The sequence below is a fragment of the Hermetia illucens genome, chromosome 2, assembly GCF_905115235.1.
Source record: "Hermetia illucens chromosome 2, iHerIll2.2.curated.20191125, whole genome shotgun sequence".
Taxonomy (NCBI): domain Eukaryota; kingdom Metazoa; phylum Arthropoda; class Insecta; order Diptera; family Stratiomyidae; genus Hermetia; species Hermetia illucens.
Window position 1 is genome coordinate 87,055,721 of NC_051850.1, and position 7,666 is coordinate 87,063,386.

Genomic DNA, 7,666 nt, shown 5'->3' on the forward strand with positions numbered 1-7,666 from the left:
ATATAGCAATTATAGTAATATTATAGTACTCACTTCATTTGAACATACATCTGTATAGAGGGTATTTTGCTGCCTAGACACCACATAGTGACCGTTTTGTGATTTTTTAGATTTTTCGATTGCGCAGTTTCTGAAAGCGCATCCATGAAAGAGATTTTCACTTTCTAGTCCCTGCCTTATCTCGCTTGCATTAAATGTCGAAATTGAGGCCAGCTTTGGAAAATATTAATCGCGACCTTTAATTTGATACCCCACACGCCTATATTCGGTGAAAAAATGTTGCATCCCCCTTTTGCGTGTATAGGGACACGTTCAACTTAGAACGATGTTACCAACTGCGTAGAAGGATGTTACTCACTGCACACAAGGAGATTCACAGCTCCCAGCCTTCTTAAAAAATCATGTCAACACGGTAACCCTTTCTGAGAAAATGAGTGCGACAGACAGGTAACAATACTTAAAATCGGTTTTTTCACCCAAAACTTTTCTTGTGGTGTTGATATATAGTCTATTAGTTTATATATAGTGTACATTCTATGTATGATGTCCTCAAGTGCAGTAGACTAATATGAAAAAGCAAACTTTACTACAACTTTGCTAGTAATGCTAGAATGTTCATCAAACTTCCCAATATTATGCTCTAAAGAATTGTTTATTTCCAATTTTTCTACTTCTATGATTAACTTAAGGGAGGTTTTCTGACAAACTTTTGAAATATAGTAATATACCATTATTAACTTTATTTGAGCAGATATTTGAATGGGATTCATTTCGAGGTTCAGATTTTATATAAACGCATCATTGTGTTTTTTTTTCAGATTTTTTAGTTGGATAGAACCCATCCAAGAACGAGACCTATTTTACTTTTTGTGGCATCCATTTTGAGCCTTCACTCCCCTATATTTTGCCTGAAATCAAAAGTAGGATCAGTTTCGGAAAATACCTATCGAGCCTTACTTTTCCAACCAATGTCGTGAAAATGTTAATTGACTGATATTCCACAGGGGTGTATTTAGAAAAAAATAATCTACACCCACCTTTCCTATATGTCCACAATTTTGGCCCAATTGATGTAATCGTAAAGATGGTATCAGTGTAGCCGAAGTGTTTGAGAAAATATGTCATGATCGATTGAACTCCATCACTTCCTTCGACCAAGCTTTGGGCTAAGAAGGCTGAGGTACGGAAACCGATTTTAGATATCAAGTTAGAGATTTTATCTCAATTTAGTAGGTAATATATTAGGCCATTATACTGATAACGCCCATTAACTTCTTCAGAACACCCTTTCTATGTAGAATACTTCTGATAAACTCTGTTAGAATTGCAGGAATCAAGCACGAACAAGTGAAGTTGCATTATGATTATTTAGATTTGTGTTTTGCTTAATCAATTTTTGGATTAACGTTAACGGTGTAATAATTCCAGTATCCTTTTATCCCTTTTCATAATTAAAATTTTAGGGTTCTGGAACCACGCAATCAGATAGGATAGAATTTTCTCTCATATGTATATGTTCATTGGAAGATCATAATATTTAGTTACAGAAGTTCCCCGATGTTTTGCTAATTATTAAGTGCTTTGAGTAGGAAAGAGTCTGTTTTTTTACGAGCAAGACTTCAAAGATACAAGCTCTCTGGGCACAATAGTTCTTCAAGGACGCGGTGCGACTTTCCCCTAACAGAAATGAATTATTGGGATGATAGGCGATGATAGGCGTCTCTCAAACATATAAATTATATAAGCCATGCATTTAGACTTGGACAATGTTATTTACTTAAAAGATAAAGGGTCGCTGGTGGTGTTGGCAAAAAACTTTATTAGCTTCGGATCACTGCAGTACAGATGTAGGACATCGATTAGCCAGGTGTGCGGGACGTTGTCAAAAGCCTTGACATAATCAATATAGCAACTAAAGAGATTTCCGTGCTGGCTTGACTTGCAACTACCTTTCTGCCCCTCCTGCACCGTGTCCCTTTTAGAAACAAGGTAGGTAATTCCCGCAATGAGGAAAGGGCTGTTATTTCGTAGTTGGAGCGGATGATAAAGAGGTTCATTCATTCATTTCTCAGTCCACTTCATCCACTGCCTACGCGATACTGCTGAAGTGGTCGCCCCAGATTGTGGCAAAACAGCTGCAGCAGGCGAAGCAATGCTGTTGATCATCATGGCGCCTAGACTTCGAACCGCCCCACTATTAGTGGTTTCGACGTCGTGCTGTCCATTACGGGAGCCCGACCCAGTCACCAAGTCAGACGACGCCCGCTGATTATCCGTATCGAATCTCATGTTTCTCCTTCTTCTCATTCAATGCATTTGATATCTATAATAATTTCCAAGTCTGGTGATAGCTTCTTCGGTGAATAATCTACAAGACTACAAAGTTTCTGCACTCTCCTAATCTACTCCCTGAGACGCTGCGATGGCGTACAGTCATTCAAACTCAAGTTGCCCATCCCTCCTCCTTTCACAACTATGCTTGGAACTGGCTATGGCGGGGTGTTTACTATCCTTGTTTTTATTCAGGTGCAAAGGTGGGAGCTGCGAACGTTCACGCATACAGTGAATTACATCCTTCTACGGCAAATGTAAGGAGGGTGTAATTTTTTTTCGCTATGAAAGGTCTCGATTTACTAAATTCCGAGCCGGTCTTAGTTTTGTCATTTGTTGGAAAAGTGGGGAGTGCGGGGGGTTAAAAGTGATCATTTCTTTTACGGACCCATTCTCAAAAAGTACCTAACCGAAAATTCGGAAAAAATAAGTAAGAGACTGCCACTATATGGTGCTTGGGCTCCGAAATACCCTTCAAACCCATATCGATTCAAATAAAGTTAATAATAGTTTATAATAGCATATATATATTAATATTTTTTTTTGTGCGTACACGGAGGTGGAAAATCTTAGAAAGACACGTCCGCCGCAGCTCCGCCGCCCGAACGGCGAAACTACAGCGGGCGCGTGTGGGATTCACACCCACTAAAAACCACCCCCGGTCTCTCCAGCCCCAGCCCCGCGGGACCACCATTGAGGTATTACTTCGCAGGGTAGGTTTGCTCTTAGGCACTCATCCTTCTCCTATTTGCAGCTTTCCTCCTTCTTTGTTCCTTCAACAATTCCTCCTGCATTTGGATGATTGCGGAGCCAACCGCAAGCCACTTCTCCTCGGACTCCAGCATCTCAGTAACCAAACTCTCCGGGGTCCCGCTCCTGCCCAGCACCAGGTTTAAGCTCCTTCTCTCCATCGCAAATCGTGGGCAGTGAAACATCACATGCTCTGGATCCTCCGGTATGCCATCGCATCTGGGATATTTCGGAGAATCATCCAACCCAAAGCGGTGCAGATACTGCCTGTAGCAACCACCGTGTCCCGTGAGGAACTGGGTAATGTGGTAGTTGGTCTCCCCATATTTTCGCTCAAGTCACACCCTAATATTGGGAATGAGCCTGTGCGTCCACCAACCTTTCGTAGACTCGTCCCATCTGCGTTGCCAGAGATTAAGCGACTCTGACCTTGCCGCATTTCTACGCTGTGCATGCCCCTCCATACGTCTTGCATTGTACAGGACACTCATTTCTTTGGCCAGAATGTCAACCGGGATCATACGTGCCACCACCAATACTGCCTCATCTGATGTGGTTCTAAAAGCACTGCAAACTCTCAAAGCTATCCGCCGGTAAATCGAGTTCACCTGCTTCCATCTCTGAGAGTTTGCAAGCGCCTCTGCCCACACAGGTGACGAGTAGAGCAGGATGGAGCGCACCACTCCGGCTAGCACCAACCTCCGGCAATGTTTCGGTCCACGAATATTTGGCAACATTTTTGTCAGTGCCTTGGTGGCACCGGCTGCCTTTTGGCATGCATACTCTAGGTATTCCCTAAAACTCAATTTGGTGTCAATAATTACCCCCAGGTATAATATTTAATAGCCGGCTTTGATACGACCGTATGTCCACCGACCTCCAGTTTCAGTGTTATTTTTTCTGCGGTTCGTTATTAAGACCGCTTCCGTTTTCGCGTCCGCCAAGGTCAGCCCGGCCTTTTCTACCCACGACTTTACCGCTCTCACTGTTTCTGTCGCGTAAACTTCCACATCTTCTGGGTGTTTTGCTGCAACAAACACAGCTAGGTCATCAGCAAAGCCGACAATCGTAGTCCCCTCTGGGACGGGAAGAGCAAGCACCCCATTATACATGATATTCCACAACAGGGGAACAAGTGCCGATCCCTGTGGTACCCCGGCTGTGACAATGTACTCTTTGGGGCTCTCATCCGTCCCGTACCAGAGAGTCCTCTCTTAGAGGTACTTTTCCACCAAATTCGCTAAGTATCCGGGGACACCTATGTCAGCCAACGCCCCTTTAATTCTATTCCAGTTTGCCGAGTTGAATGCGTTTTTCACATCCAACGCCACCACGACACAGCAGCCGCCAGAAATCAGTGCACCTTTTGCAGGTTTACCACCATGTTAATTGCGTCCACCGTAGAGTAGGTGCGTCGGAAAAACCATTGCGTTCCGACAAACCATTGCTGGCTTCGACGATGGGCAGTAGTCTGTTGTAGGTGACTCTCTCCATCATCTTCCTCATTGTACACAACAGGCAGATAGGACGATACGACGCTGGGTTTCCAGGTGGCTTGCCAGGCTTCGGAAGCAACATCAACTTTTGCTTTTTCCACTGAGCAGGGAATATTCCTTCTTTTAGGCATGCCTCGAAGGTGTTGGCGAAAAGGTCGGGCCTAGTCTTCACTGCCAGTTTCAAAGCTCGGTTGAGGATGCCATCCAAACCTGGGGCCTTGTTGTCACCGAACCTACCACATATTTCTCGAAGCTCCTCCCCAGTTACAGGCGGTATTATGCCGTCATTTAGCTGGACACAAATTTGCCTTCCCCTATTTCCGTGGTGAGGGAACAGAGCGGTAACAATCTGTTTCAGGAGGTGCGGACAGGTCACCTGGGGTGATTTCCACAGCCTTTTCATCACCACTCTGTAAGCCTCGCCCCAAGGGTTTATGTCGGCATGGTCGCACAGCTGTTTGAAGCAGTTCTTTTTGCTCCTCCGAATGGCTTCCTTTAGGCGGCCACGCAATTGCTTGTGTGCCTCCTTTCGACCGTCGCCACCGGGTTTTCCTCTGAGCCTCTGGCAAAGCCTCCTTGACCGAAAACATGCGGCTCGCAAACTTGCGATTTCGTTGTTCCACCAGTAGTTGGGTTGCCTACTGGGGAGCAATCGCCTTCTGGGCATAGTAGCATCGCATGCTTGCGTCACCCATCGAGTGATCTGGGTGGCTTTCTCTCTAGCCGTACCAATCAAGGATATGTCGGATTTGAGTACCACGGAAAACGTGTGCCCCTCGAAAGCTTTCACTGTCCAGCCAAGCATACTACCCGGCATTCTACGAAAATTCTTTTTCGAGCTCGATCCGCCCTTGATCTCTATGCAGATTGCCTGATGGTCGCTGTGAGTATAGTCCTCAGTGACATGCCAAGCGATTCTACTGGCTAAAGTGGCACTCACGTATGTCAGGTCCACTATAGACCCCAGGCCCCTTCCCCGGAAAGTGTACGGAGACCCAACATTCGCCAGTACCCACGTCTAGCTCCGCGAATGCTTCGAGGAGAACACGTCTCCTGACATTAGTTATCCGGCTGCCCCATTCAAGAGCCCACGCATTGAAATCGCCTCCTATGATGATCGGCCAACGTTCTCTTGCATCCAAAACAAGAGCGGCAAGCATCCGCTCATACTCGACGTGTGTAGCGCTGGGTGGAGCATAGAAGCTGTAGATGTGGATGCCCTTCACCTTCGCTCTGATGAAGCCCTTCTCCGGGTGCTCCATTATTTCCTGGAAGGCTTGTTCTCCACAAGTCCATAGCGATGCTTGGCCCGTTTGGTCTTTGACCCAAACGCTACCACCGTGGTTTCGGTATGGTTCACTTAGTATGGCCACATCGATGTTTTTCTCGCGGATTATTTGCGCGAGTAGATCCTGCGCCGCCTCGCAGTCGTTGAGGTTGATTTGTATCAACCTCATCTGCGATTTGTGCTAAGGGCTCTCCTGTATTCCGGGCACCTGCTGCTGCCTGCAATGTGCCGATGATCCACACCCTCCTTTCCTTTGCACAGTAGACAATTTGGGTCAGCTCCGCAGTCCTTGCTGATATGGCCTTCCACTCCGCATCTCCTGCATTGCTTTGACCTGCCATTTGGACTAGTGCATGCCTTCGCAATGTGACCAAAGCCAAGGCACCGAAAGCACCGTTTTAACGCCACCTGTTCCCTAAGGCGACACATAACCCAGCCTATTCTCACTCTTCCTGCTGCTAACAGTTTGAGTACGTTCTCCACTGGTAGGCTGATGATGGGGATTTGTGTTCCCCCCTAGGCTTTCCTTAGCGTTTTCACCACTGACTCTTGTAGTCCAGCAAGATCGAACTGTTTCTCCAACGCTTCGCGAACCTCCTCTTATGTCGGCTTCCTGCCCTAAAGTCTTCCCGATTTGGCTTAAGAATTTGTCCGCGGTTACATCCTTGGATTTCTTAAGTTCCAACATAAGATCTCCCTTCTGGGACCGTCTAATGCGGCTGACGTTGTCTCCCAAATTGGTGAGTTCGGGGTCTGCCTTCATTTTCCTGAGAATGTCGGCGTATGACCCTTCGCTTCGTTTGGAAATGAAAATCACCTCCGGTCTAATCTTCCTCCGATAATTTCTTTTCCGCGGTTCTACCTTCCTCCAAGCTTCCGCATCCGCCTTTCAAGGTTCGATCCCTGTTGAGTCATTCAGCTTCTCGCGCAGCCTCTTCCCCGATTTCTCCCCTTTTGTGTTTTGAACCGACGTTACTTGAGTTGCCTGGTTCACTTTTCCAATCGGCGACTTCCCTACTCGTTCATCCTGGGCCTTGCCGTACGTCAAAAGGATGCCTCTTATCATGGCCCTTATATTTTGGTGAATGTTCCTGCGCTCCTTTATAAACTCACACAGCTCTATGATCTTTTTACCAAGGGCAGTAAAGGCAGCTCCAGACTGATCATTGCCCAAAACATCGCTCGGGTGAATCGGCGTCAGTGATTCTTCTTCATCGAAGACTCTCGCTATACGCTTTTCACTGGGGGTAGCGATCGTGGGGGCTTGTGCCCGTGTGGGAGGGGATCTGCGAAAAATCGAGCTCCTTCTGAATGGGTCCATCACTGGAGCCAGTTCAAGTTCCTCCTGTACGCTTGTAACATTAAATGCCACAGTAGCCAAGGTTCCCACTGCTGAGGCACTGCGGTCGTTGGATATCGACGGCCGGAACCCGCTTGCTCACTCCCAAAAACCGCCGGTACTGGGTTTCCGAAGCCCTGCACCGTAACTTCATTATTCTTCTGCTCCTCCATGTTTGGTTTTATTTCTGGGTATCCTTCCCATAGCCAAGTTTTATCCACGGGTGGGCGTTTACTTCCCACCCACCCGGCCTGCGCATAAACATGCCCATACACGCACATCTCCGGATGCGTGCATGTGCATGGCCATGACACATTCGCCGAGCATTCCCTTATCCGCACGAAGGGACGCGCCTGATGGGAAATTTGGCAACTCCACACAGGTATATATATATTTATATAATTTTTAGTAATTGGCTGCATAACCCCCTGAGTTTCATCCTAGAACCACCATATTTTACAG